Source organism: Hetaerina americana, unplaced genomic scaffold, assembly GCF_022747635.1.
Source record: "Hetaerina americana unplaced genomic scaffold, ioHetAmer1.1.p SCAF_7, whole genome shotgun sequence".
NCBI lineage: Eukaryota > Metazoa > Arthropoda > Insecta > Odonata > Calopterygidae > Hetaerina > Hetaerina americana.
Genome location: NW_027287316.1, coordinates 62,909,114 through 62,924,110, shown reverse-complemented (window position 1 = coordinate 62,924,110; position 14,997 = coordinate 62,909,114). Strand labels below are relative to the sequence as shown.

The following is a 14,997-nucleotide window of genomic DNA, read 5'->3' as shown; positions in this document are numbered from 1 at the left end:
GGCAATGTGCCGACTCGGTTAGTTCGGTGTAGTCGCTGACTAACCATCGGATCGCGGTTTCGAATCCCACCGATATTGGGGAAATGGGGTCGTAGTTCTTCAGCATCTAGTAACTGCGGTTAAAAATAACCTCATCTGTGAAATTATGGATACAAGGACTGCGGACTATTGGATACAAGTTGCAATCAATCGAAGATAAACCTAAGCCGAAGTCACCAGCTGACCATCTTCAGTGAGAAAGTGTGTGAATGAGAATACATTGTCATGATGGTCACCCAGTCCTAGAAATACCAGCATTTTGGTATTTCTATGATAATTCTAGTTTAGAATTATCTTTGAGTCGTACTTCATCAGTGGTGTAATAAAAAAATAAAATGCTAATAAATAGAGGACTGAGCCATCAGTCATCCTAATCGTGGTTACGCAATTACTCACTAGAAATGAAGTTTACATTTGACTACGGAAGAATATTAACATTCGTTCACATGTATTGACAAGGTTCCATAAGGCATACGTGACCATGTACCAAAAAAACTAGATGGCTATCATAGGAAAATATACATTTTTCTCTCATTGTCTTATTTCGTTTTCATTTACAATGTGCATATCGCGATCTAACATAGAGGAATCGTGGGTTAACAGGAAAATGTGAGTGAATAACGATTTAATGAAATGAAAAACGCGGATCGTTTGGTCCAAGGAACATTATTTCCAGAGACAAGAATATTTATTATTACCGCCATCACGTACTTTGTTTTTAGTTTGAGGCGTCTTTTGAGATCATTGACACAGTGAGGAAACATATATTAGAACTCATAATTTGCGTTGGAGTTCATTTAAACTCGCACGCCATTTTGAACCAAGTTGCGCTCAGCCTTCTCAATAATCATCATGCATGCATTAAACAAATTCATTTCAAGTTTCAAAATCTACGAAAACCATGTCAGTGGAATGTGAAAATTCGACGGCATCTGCCGGCATAGGTGCCAACGAAATAATGCAGAAGGATCATACATGTAACATTCTACATTGCTCATATAATGTTATTAGACGGCCTAGATTGCCGCACCTCCCCCCCTTACGAAGCTTTTTCTCAACGATCTGCCATGAATTCATGGCCAAATGACAGGGAAGATATCAAAGGGGATCCTGGTAATCGTTAAGAATTCAAACATCCAACATACTTCGAGGACTTGGTAAAATTTAAAGTCACTTAAAAACCCAGCTACTTTTGATCTTTATTTAAAAGTACAGCCTGGAAATAATGAGTATGCGTGGAAAAACTAAATTTATTTGAAGCCTGAGAGAAGGAAAAAAAACTCTGAATAATACATTTAGAGGAAGACTGATACGAAGAGGAAGCATTTTACTACGCATTAAGTCTAAAACCTATGTTGTAGGTTTAGTGGCAAAATTTATTCGGACTGATTGAAAATTTACCTCCTTCCACTTTGCCGGCTGGTGTCACGGCATTGCTACCAAGTGCGCTTCAACGTGGGACTTTAATTAATATAAATGCTGCGATACATTGGAACAAATGGGAGACGAAATTGTAACCTGTAGTCAGCACTCGGCCGAGGCAAATAATTGTTTTTGAGCGCTAGGAAGATTTCGCAATCCGAATCTCAGGGAATGCTCTGTTTACTACGATTAAAATAATATTGCTTTACGGAAAAACTACGCCAGCAAGCTGTGGCATACAAGAGAGAACAAACCCAGCCTCTGCACTCATAATAATTTCCTTCAATCGTAATATATGCACATCTACATCAGCCATAACCCTACGAAGTCGAGTGGGAGACTATGCTGTGAAAAAAGACTTTAATATGGAATTGTGAGTACCTGTTACGAGTTTGCAGAAGGAATGGCAGATGGCAAAACGGTTGTTGGAATGCAGTAATTAGGGCTCTGTGCTTTGTTGTGTTCGAGAGTATTTAAATCTATCATTGTTGGAGCCAGTTTCCTTTAATTGAACCAAGTGGCTTGTTCTGTGGGTATAGTGTGCTGTAGTAATGTTTCCCCGGGGTCAGAGAGCTCTTAATATTTCTAAAAATCTTGGTCTCACTGGCTTTCTTCGTGTTTAGAAGAACGCATATCCTAATTCATCTAATTGCCTTACCAAACAAAATTTACATCCATCATTGTTCAAGAATCTAACGAATCTTTGAACTTCATCTACTTTTTTAATTGCAAACTTTCCCTTACTTTTTCAAAACATTTTGATACCAAGTCGCTTACTGAGTCTCATCGGCTGGTGGAAATTACTTCAAGTATTGGTATTGTTCCCATTAACTTCATTCAATGCATAGTGAAGAACGATGAAGATAAAAGGGGACGGAAGGGAACCGACAAAGTCGGTGAATAAATACATCTCACAAAGACTTTGAAAGGAAGGAATGATGTTTTTGCTACCAAAAGAAACTTAAACAGAACACCAAATTTAAAAGCCCACATGATCTGGAATTCTGTGTAATTAAACTTCGACCTTATTATGATACCAAAGAGTTCAAACCTAGATCATATGATTTTTAAGTGTGCTTCTGTAAAGGTTTTCCATCAATAAATTAAATTTGCATTCCACAAAAATTTCAAGAAACCAAGTGCTTTTATAGTGATCACCTCAACTGAAACTTTTTCAAATAGCGCACTGATGAGAAAAGTCAAGTGATCTACAGCAAATGAGATGCATGAGGTACATTGAACCAATGCTGACATATGACAACGAGAGGATGAAATATGAGGTCAAGGAAAGGCTTACAGATAACATAATCATGCGGGGAACTCCATCAAACCAAACTCAGAGCTGATTTATTTTTACATCTACCTGCTAAAAGTAGTTCAACGGTCCCCAACAACTATTTAATTCTAAGTAACACGAGAACTTTGATAACGCAACGATGAATTCAATCCAACCTATTCTGTATGCAATGCCATGTTTCCCATTTCTGCCACCACACTATACAGAAGATAAACCTCAGCTTAGTTACCTGCCACCCCTTAAGACGGGGATGATGGCGTCAACAGCTGATCTTCAGCAGGCCCCTCGACGCCGGTGGCTGCGGCCGCCGCTGCCACGGCGGTGGAGGAGGGAGGGGCGAGACCGACGACCGCCCCCGGTTCGAATGAAACCTGCAGGAATGCCTCTTCGGCCCATGCCCCCGCCAAGCGGCTCCAGCCACAGCCTCCTTTGATCACCGCCCCTCTCTCTCCTTCCCTCGCCCACCCCACTTCTCCTCCCGATGCCTTTTGAAGGCAAGTCAACCTCTCTCTTGCTCTCTCTCACACACTCACTCCGGACTCCCCCCTCCTCCCTGACCCCTTCCAAACCCGACCCCTCCCCCCCTTCGCTTATATCCCCCCACTCCCGCCGTAGTCCATTCCCCAAGGTCGCTCACAAGAAAACCCCGGGGGGAGGGGAAGGGTGGTGCGAGGTGTGGGACTGACTGGCTCGAGGCGGGAGAGGCGATGGCAGAAGGGAGCGGATATGTAAGGCCTTTCTGGACAGGATCGGGCGCAGCTGCTGCACGTGGACGTCGGGGGGGCCACCTCCTGCGTCCCGATGGGGGGCGGGAGACTCGGGACGTCTTTCGCCTTCTCTTAACCCTCGAGTCTACCTTCAGTCGTGGAATTCCTCCCCGTTAAGATGTAGAGAAAGGAAACAAAAACACACTCCCACGCTCACGAAACCGACCGCACCATCAAATGGGGGGAGAAGGGTTGTGTTGGGGAGACCGTACGGAATCGCCACTGGAACGAGTCGATTTCCTGTGGGAGAAACGGGAAATAAGAAGGTGGCACGAGTGGCCGTCGCGACCGGGAGGCGACGGGTGGCTAGCACGGGACGGGGTCGTGGGACGCCGACGCCCCGAAGAAGCGCCTCTCTCGCCCAGCACCACGGCGGGCGGAAGGGTCTCTCGTATCGCCAGGCCGTGGCGTCAGCACCGACGCGGCAGCGTCCCTCAGTGCAGGGGCCAGTTGTCGACCAGTGGCCTCGTCGTCATTTCGGATTCCACCCACGATTGAATCGTCTGAAGAGTTCGGTTCCCTCTCGCCACTCCTTGGATTGGACGCCGCGTTCGCCGTCGGCACCGACGATTACTCGGAATCGTACCCGCTCCTCCCAAGGACGCAATTTGCGCACCGCCTTCGTCGAAACATCCGAACCGCAAGCGAGCGAGGACCAACTTTCTTCGCCCAGCTAATCGGACAACTGCACGTTCACAAACCAGATTCCGCGGACGGGAAACCAAAGGAAAAAGAGAAATAAAAGAAACAGGAGGAGGATTCACTTGTGCATCACAGCGGAGGAGAAACTTTCCCTTGCGTCGATCCCGTTCAATTTTCGGCACTCGCGGGATCCGTAAACATCCACAAATGAAGGTACCCTTGGTTGGTTCACCGGCGACCGTGGGCTCTTTATCCCCTTCGCCCAGAGGTGGGAGTACGCACGACACCCTCCTCTCTCTTCCACCAGCCCGAATGAGAAACTGGAAAGACGGACGGACGATTCGCCCGACAGATACTTCACGTGAGGGGAGGGATGGAGGGGAAGGGAAAGGGAGGGAGGAGGTGAGAGGGCCGAGAGGTGGGTTCACGCTGATGCGGAGGATGTAGGAGAGCTGGCTGTGGGGTGGCCGCATGGGGGAAGGGGAAGAGAGTGAGAAAGGTGGGAGCGGCTGGAGGGAAAAGGGGGGGGAAAGGGTGTCCCCATAAGAGAAGCGGCAGCGAGGGAGACGGGCGGAAGAAGAATGAGTTGAAGGAGCAGGAGGAATTTCAGGAATGAAGTGGTGGGCGGGGAGGAGGGAGGAAGAAGAGAATGGTTTTGAAAAACCGAGAGACACCACCCAAGGGGGAGAGAGAGATGTGGGGGGGGGGCGCGTACGGTGTGGGCAAGGGGGGTGGCATAACCCGATGTCTCTCCCTCCCGCCGACTGCCTCCCCCCCCCCCCCACACGCCACCCCGACGTTTCCTCCTGAGGCACGGGAGATTCCAACGCTGGATAGGAGAAAATGAATCGTGCAGGGAGGTGGGGGTAATGACACGCCTACCCGGACCGAATTCCTCTGCGGACCGCCATGAGAGATGGAGAGGGATAGAATGAGAGAGAGGGGTGTTATCCTCTGAGGGGGTGGGGAGAGAAGTAGGAGGAGTGGTATTCGGGATGGGATGTGTTGAAGACCGGGGGGGTCGGACGGACGTGGGGAGTGCTCTCTCCGGAGTGTTGGACGGGTGATTTCCGCTAAATGATATGGATTGGCCGAGGAGGATGTGTTTCTGGAGACCACGTGGGCCGAGACGTTAGGTCTTTTCCAGCTCGATCTCCGGACGGGAGTCGGCGACGTGTAGTGTTGCGAAAAAGCGGAGCAATCACGAAATCACCTCCCTCCCTTCCTCCGCTCAGGATCGGCGAGTGCGGAACTATTTTGGAGATGTAACCCACGCTCCTCCCTTTACCTCCCAACACACAACCTCCCTTGTGCGAATCGTGGAAAAATACGAGGAAAAACACTCCAATGCCGCCGCGAAAGAGTAAGCTCGTCCCACGGCTCGTTGATATATGCGCCAGCCTCACGCAAAACTTAACGAAAACAAAGGAAGAATTCCCGAGACTCGTTTTTCGGCTTTTTTTTCCTGAGGTCTTTCACACGCCCCCCGTATGGATTATATTATTCCCCACCCCACAGCATTCTCTAAAGGAGATGATCGGTCTTGTTGGGGTGATCGCATGGACCTACGCGTGAAGATTTTTCCACGCGCTTCTCCTCGCCGCGGAAGTTAAGGGCTTACACGAAGGGGTCCTCCCACGGACGGAGAGAGGGAGTGGGTAAGCACGAATACGGTAGAGGAACGGCCATGGAGCATGCATACGCACATACATTTAGGACGGAGCCACACCTCCCGATAACCGAGTTTTTGTGCTCGACGAGCCGACGTGGGGCACTTTTACATCAATGCCGGGCGGAGTGAGTCGCACGAAAGGGAGAAGGAAAAAGCAACCAGGAGAGGGTGCAGGAGTAGTGCTAAAAGAGGCGGAAAATTTTCGTGTTCCAAAACGGAACGTTTTATTCGCAGGTGTATTACAGAAAACACGAAGAGAAAAACATTGCGCTACGAACTGCCATCTCTTTACCTGCCTTGAGCCCGAGGGGAATGTGTACTTCCATTGAGCGGGCATGAAGAACCCTCCTTCTGCCCACGCAAATGCTCCTGAACGAGTGGGAAGGGGACCATCTGCTCCCGGACCTCCCGTAAAAGCTGCTCCGCCTCGGTCAACCCGAACTATGTGCGTGGTCACGGCGGAATTATTTTTTTTTCTTTCGGGGGATAAAATGGAAGGAAACATAAATAGAACGAAGGCGAGGGATGAAGTTTGAAGGGGTGGGAGGGGGGATAAACGAGGGTGGAAGTCATTTCCCCGCAAGTCTTTCCGGAGCTCCTCTTGTCTCCTTCCTCCGTCACGGCGCGAGAGGGGATTTAAGAAAAAAAAATTCTTTTTAAACAAGGGGAGCAGGTGGCGTCCGGCAATCCGCTCCGGTGGAATGCGAGGGAGGGGGCAGCCCGGCCCCAGCGGGTGCTCGTCCCCCATCCCCCCTCCTTCGACGCCTCCGCCGGGGGGTCATCGCGACTCCGGGCCCCCGGGGGGTTCTCGGTCGGAAACTTCCCCCTCATCGCGGGGGTTGACGAAAAAAAAATAAAAGAATCGTGTTTCGGGAAAGAACCGAGGGTGCCAAAGGGAACGAGCGAAAGAGAGAGAGAAAAATAAAAACACCGGGAGAGGAAGCAAAAGAAGCCGACCGCGGTGAAATCTCCTGGGACGCCGGCGACTTACCCACGACCCGGCCGGGAGGAAGGCGGCGGGCCCATCGGTGTGTGTGCGTGTTTGGGATGGTCTTTTCAGCCTTCCCCCCCTTTCCCTCGCCTCCTCCGCCTTGCCGGGGTCGGTGTAGGAGGGGAGCCGGAGGGAATCCGAGGAGGGGGGGAGAAGAACGCCAACCTCCTCCACCTCCTCATCTCGCTTCCTTCCTCCTCCCCTGCCCCTCTACCTTCGGAGCACTGGCACAGGAATGTAGCCGAGGGAACCCAGTAAAGCTCCCGGTGGGAGGGAAGAAGAATGCTATGTGCCGTGGTGGTGGTGAGACTAGCGAGCAATGTGGGAGGGAGGGTGGGAGTAGGGGGGGAGGTGGGTAGTGGGCGCAAGAGTCGTGGTGGCCGTTGTCGTGGGTTTGTGGGCGCGGGGGTGGGGAGGGCAGGGAGGGACGCTGTTGAGTCTGGTTTACCGGGGTTTTGAGTGGCAAGGGGTGGCAGAGTAGGGGCGGGGAGGTCGGTGAGCGGCGGACTATGTGCAGGGGAGTTGGAGTGGGGGCGGTGGCCGGCGAGGGGATGGCGGGAGGGGAACGGGCAGGTTTATGTCAGTACGATTCTCGATTTCCCTTCAACACGCAGAAGTGCGCCTGAACAACACACCCCCACACGAAAATCGACCTGGCAACTCATCTTCGTCCCCGCGAATCTTACAATGTTGGAGGCATTACCGTTCAGGGGTGGGGGCAATGGGCACCTCTGCGGTCAGGGGAAACGGAATCCTACCGGCCCATCAAATTGCTGCGATAAATCCCTGTTGTAGGGTGGGGGATGCTGGAACGTCCATGCCACAGAAGAGCCTTTGAAAGTGGAATCGTGCCTTACCCCCCCCCCCCTCTCACTCCAAAACTCGATTCAGTGTCCCAGGGCGGTGGTGGGCAGAGGTCAATGCTGCAACTTCTGCGGAAGAAAGAAACTTCGTAATGCCAATTACCAAAGTGCCGAAATGGTAATAAGTCTCTGACGGTGTGAATCATATGTTTGTTGACGAAACCTATCCAATTTCCTCTGGGACACCGCGAAGGGACGCACGAAATATTTTTTGCACGCCGGAAACCTTGAGAGATGGTTCGCGAACATGTGACGCGCTTGTTGACGTGATCAGTTGGTGGCCATTTAAATAAATTATGTTCCATCTCACTCTTTGCCGACGTCAGCCTCGTACTCTTCAGTAAGATATATATAATGTCTCCTCTTGAAGTTGTTGCCTGACATCTACCAGGAAAAGGAAGAACTATTTCGGGTAGCTCACCGCTCTGGCGCTGTCTACATTAGCACATCCCACGCGAAGTGACTGTTTGTTTTGCATTATGTAACAGTGGAACGTAATTAGTGTAGCATAAGGACCTCACTCACGACCTCTCGTGGGTGAAACACCTACGGGGAATATGTGAACAAGCTAACAAAAAATTAGGATTTATTAGAAGAAATTTTTGAAAGAAAAAGATTGGGTAAATGTGATGAAAAGGTCAAAGAGAAATGTTTTCTTTCGCTGGTAATGCCCAATTTAGAATATGCTGCGAATATATGGGATCATCACGAAGCTGGATTAATTGCCGAATTGGATCGCGTGCAGCGTAGAGGAGCTAAATTTGTGAAATGTTGTTCTAATAAACTTAGTAGTGTATCAAAAATATTAAGAGTAGCTAGCCCAGGTAATCACCAACGGAGCGAAGGTTAAATTACAAATTGACGCCCATGCAAAAATTGCAAGGACGACTGTTTAGCAGGGATGGTGAAAATGTATTATTACCTCCATCGTACTACGGTAAGAGAGATCATGTTAATAAAATTAGAGAGAGATTAAACCTAGAACAGTGATATCCAAGATGTCATTTTTTCCACGAACGATAAGGGATCAGAATAACATTGTCCGACCGCGAAAGGGTCATGTTCGGGTTAACATTATTCCGGTGTGTATTCACCCCCTGCCTCTCACCCTGGCGATGGCTCTCAGGGCACTAAGATAAATAAATTAATTAAAAATAAGCGAAGCGCGACTACACTCGAAACCCCCTAAGACTTATCACCTCTGGTAATGGTATATTTGGCGAATGTTTTGACATTTGTTCAAGCAGTTTCCGGTGCAGCATGTTTATCGTGAAAAAAAATTTTCCAATTCATTAGTTCTTCGCCGAACAAATGAGGATGGAGAATTAGACGTCGGTTATTGTCAGTTAACCAGCAAATGAAACTAGATTCTTATCAAAAGATGCAACAGAAATTTAAGTGTCGATTGAATATCCTCTGCTCTTAGATGGAAAGAATTGACAGGATGATGAAAGGAATTCTGCTTTGTGAGGTATTATTGTTAAAGGAAGCATTACTTTTAAGATCAGCTGCTTTGGGTGAGAGTAATTTGTGAAAGAACACTATTGCCCAGGACAGCGATTGAAAAATCCCCCTTGCGTGCCTCTTGCCACGCCCTATTAACCCTGAAGCAAATTTACGTTACGTTCACTCCCACTAAACCATTTCTTTTAATTCTACATTTTACAATATAATTCTGAAACAAAGATATTTACAAATCTCAACGACGCAGTCTGAAGAATAGTAATTTTCCTTCTTCGTGGGTCATCTTGAACCAGGGAAAAAAATAATTCCGGAAATGTAAGAACTCGAAAAATAAGTAAATAAAATTATTGGACACTTTTGCAGAAATAGCTTATTAGATAAGATTTAAGAAAGATTTAAGATTTTAGATAGCTTAAAGATAAAATTTAAGAATAACTGAGCGAATACTTTGCCAATACCTTAAGACTTAAAATGAGATCGAATAATTGAAAAGCATGCTCCTCTGTCGTTCTCCTTCCATGTTAGGGTAATTTTCAAATTTAGGTAAAAAATTAATTTCCAACACAAGTACGCAGAAAAGAAAAAGCTTAAAATTGAAGCCATTTGTTTTGAAACCGCCTTTATCTTGTCGACCTAATGCGTCAAAACTCGAGGGCATATGATTTCTATATCTACGGATTCGTCTGTCTACATCTATTAACTTCGAGTGCTTCACAAGCGGTCGGAAAGACGTGTGCCAATGGGGGTTAAGTCAGCAACCAGATACGTCAGAGTTGTTGACCACAGAAAATGAGATCCCTGCATCCATAAGCTACCTCGCAAGCCGTCACAAGGACGTGTGGCAGGGGGTGTTAGGTCATCAGCCTTTCTAATTTTACTCCACTATTTCTAAATAAGTACACATGGCGCCCCTCGATCAAGGGCACGTGGAGGGGAGCGACTAAATACACCATTCATGCAACATAGTTCATCCACTTAACGAACAGTGTACTGCTAGTGATTACTTCACTGGCTACGCTCAAATGACAAAGATGGAAACCTATTAAAACGGGCGGGCTCATATGCAATGTAGAAATCAATTATCAGGTTGCAATCTACCCTTGCAGGACGGTCAATTCACAAATGCAGCTGATCTGCAAATATATCTGCAGGACACTCCATCACCCATTCCAAAGACGAGTGGCGGGGGACGTTATGACGCCTGTCATGAAGTCATTCGAGGGGGAATTTAATTTCCATGTTCCTCACCATTTTCGTCAACGCCCACCCATTTCTGTCTCAGTTTTCCCCCTCGAGTTGTCTTGGGGATCGGGATTGGTGCGGTGGCTATCGTACTGGTTCCCCACCCAGAGGGCGCGGGTTTAAATCCCGGCAGTGTTGAATATTTTTCGGTGGTGTCTCGATCCCTACTTGAGGTGCTTTGTGGAGGGCACTTTGAGTGAGTACGCCGTCCGTCGGATGGGACGTTAAACTGCGGACCCCTTGGCGCCTTTCGTAAAGAGTAGGCTAATGCCGACGCCGGGTTTCTCTCCACCCTTCATCCTTTCCTGTCCATCCCCTATGGCACAAATGACCTCAGCTGTCGGTCGCCACCCCTAAATACTGCTACTACTCGAGTTGTCGTCGCGAATAGTGCGCGGAAAAAATGAATGATGAAAGGCATTGAGGAGGAAATTAAGTAAAAACTAGGGTTAAACGAAGATAACTTTACCGCTACAATGTTTTCCGGTAACTTTGGTTTCTTTTCTATCCCTTCCCTTGAGCTAACCATCAAAATGGAAGGTTCCCTAATATGACGAGTGTGGCATCAAAAACCTCAGTTTCTTGAACAAATTGCACCTCTCTCCAGGAACAGGTTTTTATCCAACAAATCGGTTGTCCGCCGAGTATGTATCGGATTAATAACAAAATCCGTGTGATGCGATATGCAGTTGCACCTTACGATAGCTAATGAGTGAGTTACTCCCTCAACGATAAACTGGACCTGTCTAAATTTCATGACTGAGTGATTACTCCTCGAAGTGTCACCTTAATAAATCTTAAGGAGAGAATTAAGATGCAGTTTTTCCAAGAATAATAAAATAACGGCACAAAACAAACAGTGAATATTAAATTGTATCATGTAGTATGCACTTAATAGGTTTCCTTTTACTGTTTTCGTTTTTTTTACGTAGCTACGGGAAATATTGACCCATTCCATTACCCAAATATATATTATCTATTTTTTAAAGGTGCAACAATATTTTTTGCTTTTCATTTTGTCCTAATGTAGTTCGACACAATTTAGGTGGAAGTTCCATAAAAAACAAGGAACAGCGCAGATTTCTCATTTTTCTATTTATTAAATATATTGTGTGTAATAACTTGCGATCCATAGGGACGCGGTAGTCCAACGGGTAGAGCGTTAAATTACTGACCAGAGGGCCTCAGTTAGACTCCCGGCGACACCTCTAGGCTCCCTGTGTCAGCTCAGGTATGTGATTTTTCAGGTTCCAGAATACAAGTATCCTAGGAAACGTGGCACAGGGAAAGGATTTGGTCCCTTTACCCTGATGAGTCAATTTCACACGTCGCTGGGTTTAGCTATGAGCTCTAGCCCCAGATATCAAAGTGACTTATGGTTTGATAAATTTATTTGCGTGTTATAAACATTTTTTGCTTTTACTTATTTAGATCTACCCTGACATATCAACCAACTTTCGGGCTGATAACTGTGGTAAGTAACTACAATCCTGGGTCTCACACTAGCGGTATGAATGAAATGTTCCTATTCTGATCTTGTTTTCGTGTAACAATGTTCACAGAACATTATACCGATTGAAATAGTAATTCATAGATATATTTCCAATATCATAAGTTCTTAGGACATTTTTCATAAAAATATAATTTTATTTAGAGCACATTAAAAGTTAAAATGAACTATAATTAACTTGTATGACCAAATTGCATGCAGAGACTAAATGTGAAATTTCAAAGACACCAGAACTGTGGTGCATGTCTAATATCGTCTACAATGGGAACGTTTTTTTAATTTTTTCAGTGCTAAAGTCAGAAATTAGAAAAGGAAAGACAAAAACAGCATTCATTCATAAATTAATCATAAACAGACCGTCTTCCTATTTGTATGGAAATAAATTTAAATTTTATAACTTGAATGCTGAAAAACTGTATTTTTAAAATAATTTTCCATGTTAATTCATTAATTTCCCAAAAAATACATACTTTTACCTCGCTAGGAAATTGAATGAATCCATTGCATATGCGATTTGTTAAATATTCATTTCAGATTTTCGGTTATGGAAACTTTTGACTAAGGCAAGTTCTCGCGAAGTTGCCTTTGTTTTAACAAACGATTAAAAATCAAAAACTAAGAAATTTTTATTTCTCCACCTTCCTATATTCCCATTATATTTGACGGGCAATATATTAACACACACATATACATAAATAGATAAGTAAATATATATATATATATATATATATATATATATATATATATATATATATTTATATATATTTATAATTATATATATTTATAGAAATATATTTTTTTTTATACATACACACACACACCCATTCAGACACGAAAACCCGCTAAATGGCGAACACATACGTAATATACATAGTTATAAGGAAAAGGAATAGGGGCACATATCGTCTTTTATTTTTGTTCCTATCCCTTTTCCTTACTTCTATTTCCATTTGAATGGTTCTATAGAGTCGCGGTAGTCCAGGGGGTAGTGTTAGACTATTGACAGGAGGGCCTGGGTAACCTCAGCTCCACACAGGTAATGTGATTTTTCGGGTATCGGATCTTTCCGGGAAATCATAACCGGCACATGGAAGGGAAGTGGCCCGCTACCCTGATATGTGAATTTCACACGCTGTCGGGCGTGTAGGGTAGAATTCACGCAGTAGTACTGCGTAACCTACCAAACCGCCCGTCGGATTGATTACTGTGTTAATGGTTACATAGCATGTGTACACGTACATTACACCCGAAATATCAATTTGGCGAGAAATATTTCCTTGGAAGGCAAAGAAAAAGGTTAAAAAATGCAAAATAATAAATTTAAAAAACTTCTTACAACGTTAATGAAATATATTTTGTGAAATAAAATCTAAAAAAAGTTGGCCCATGGGGGGATCGAACCCGCGACCTTCGCGTTATTAGCACGACGCTCTAACCAACTGAGCTAATGGGCCAGTTGGATAAATTGGAAGAAAATATTGTACATATATTACACTATATAATGCTATTCACTCGATTCTGTAAGATTGTTTTTAATTTATCTTTTGTTTATCATTGCCTTCAAACATACTATTTCTTATTTGAGCTATGTAATCATGTTCTTCAAATTGGTTTCCTTTTCCACTCATCTTCACAGTCGTCCTTAGATGTAGTCCTCTTTCGGCAGGATTGAGAACTGCCCTTGGCGTATGCCCGCGCTTTCAAAAGATTATTCGACCACTGGGCGTTTATGCACTAAAATTACTCTTTGAAGGGAATGCGAACTGAGTGAAAATTATTGCTTTGCTTTATTAATATAGGATAATAATAGTTTTAATATGATCTTTAAATAGACCTGAAATGTATTTCATGTAGTAGATTTTCCATTTACTGAATGTACCATATATAAATCAATATTTTACAACAAAAGTTACCCCTTAGTTAGTTTGAAGACCATTTTGTGGTAATTTATGTACCGACCTCGATTTTTTCTCTATTTTCTTCGACAGGACGGAGTAACGCGAGTGAATTATAGTTTTTTTTTAAAGTTCTTCTACGGACACAATAAATGAGCTTCTTAAATCTCACTCATGTTTCATTAAATTTCATTTAGACGCTTTGAATCTTTATCACTAATATTTTTTAATGATTAAGGTTGTTTATGGAATTTATAGAGGACTTTCATTCGAAACAATAGCTTAAAAGAGCTGCTGGAAATTTTAGGGGACAAACCCTGCATGCCTAACAATTATCACAGAACAATACATGTAAAACGATGCGAAATCAATTTGAAGGCTGTCCTCTGAACAATTTATATTCATCCAATTGGGAAGATTAAGCTTCAGTGTTATTGAAAGTCTACTTTCATATCCGCACTGGTACAACCTACACTACAACGATGAGGTGAAGGGAAAAATTCGATAACAGCACGCTGTTTAACTCGAGTTGACATAGCACTAGCATAGCACACATCTCCATACTTTCGCTGCTCAAAATACACTGGATGAATGTAACGACCTCAAACCTGCGCATGCATGTTGAGGGGGAATGTTACTTCCACATTCCACGAGGGGTGCTTCTGAAGGTCATTTTGTTTTTGGTCCACCAGCATATTTGCATTAGTTTTCAGCCTGCCCTCGTGTGTGTGTTTTTATGAACTCGACTAATTCTCCAATAGTTCTGCATTTTAATGATGTAATATATTTTCCCATTATAATATTCACCCTCTGCCACACACTTTAGTGTTGGCTTTTGCAGAATTATATGCATAGGGAAATAACCGCTCCCACAACGAAAACACCCGTTGGTACAAATTAAGTACTGTTGATAACCGTCTTGTTTAATTCCCATCTTAAATTACCGATTAATTGCATTGCTATTACACTTTCTTTATATTTGGGTTTTATTTAAACATTCATGTCTTAGAATGCTATTTTTTCGTAATCTCGAAGAAATAATCCACTACACAAGCAAAAACCGGAAACTGTGAATCTTGAAGGAATCAACTTATCAAATTCTGCGAAGTATGTGCCACATGTGAAATACCAATGTAGCGTAAATAGGAATTCCAATGCGCTGTAATGATGTAATTACCACAAAAATCCTCAGG

The 14,997-nt window shown here is 44.5% G+C and overlaps 1 non-coding gene across 1 annotated transcript; it reads right to left on the bottom strand.

The window, feature by feature from the left end:
* Window positions 1–13,289: 13,289 nt before the first annotated feature.
* TRNAI-AAU (transfer RNA isoleucine (anticodon AAU)) lies at window positions 13,290–13,363 on the bottom strand. The gene has a single exon. It is a non-coding gene; the product is annotated as a tRNA-Ile (tRNA).
* Between the last annotated feature and the right edge of the window lie 1,634 nt (window positions 13,364–14,997).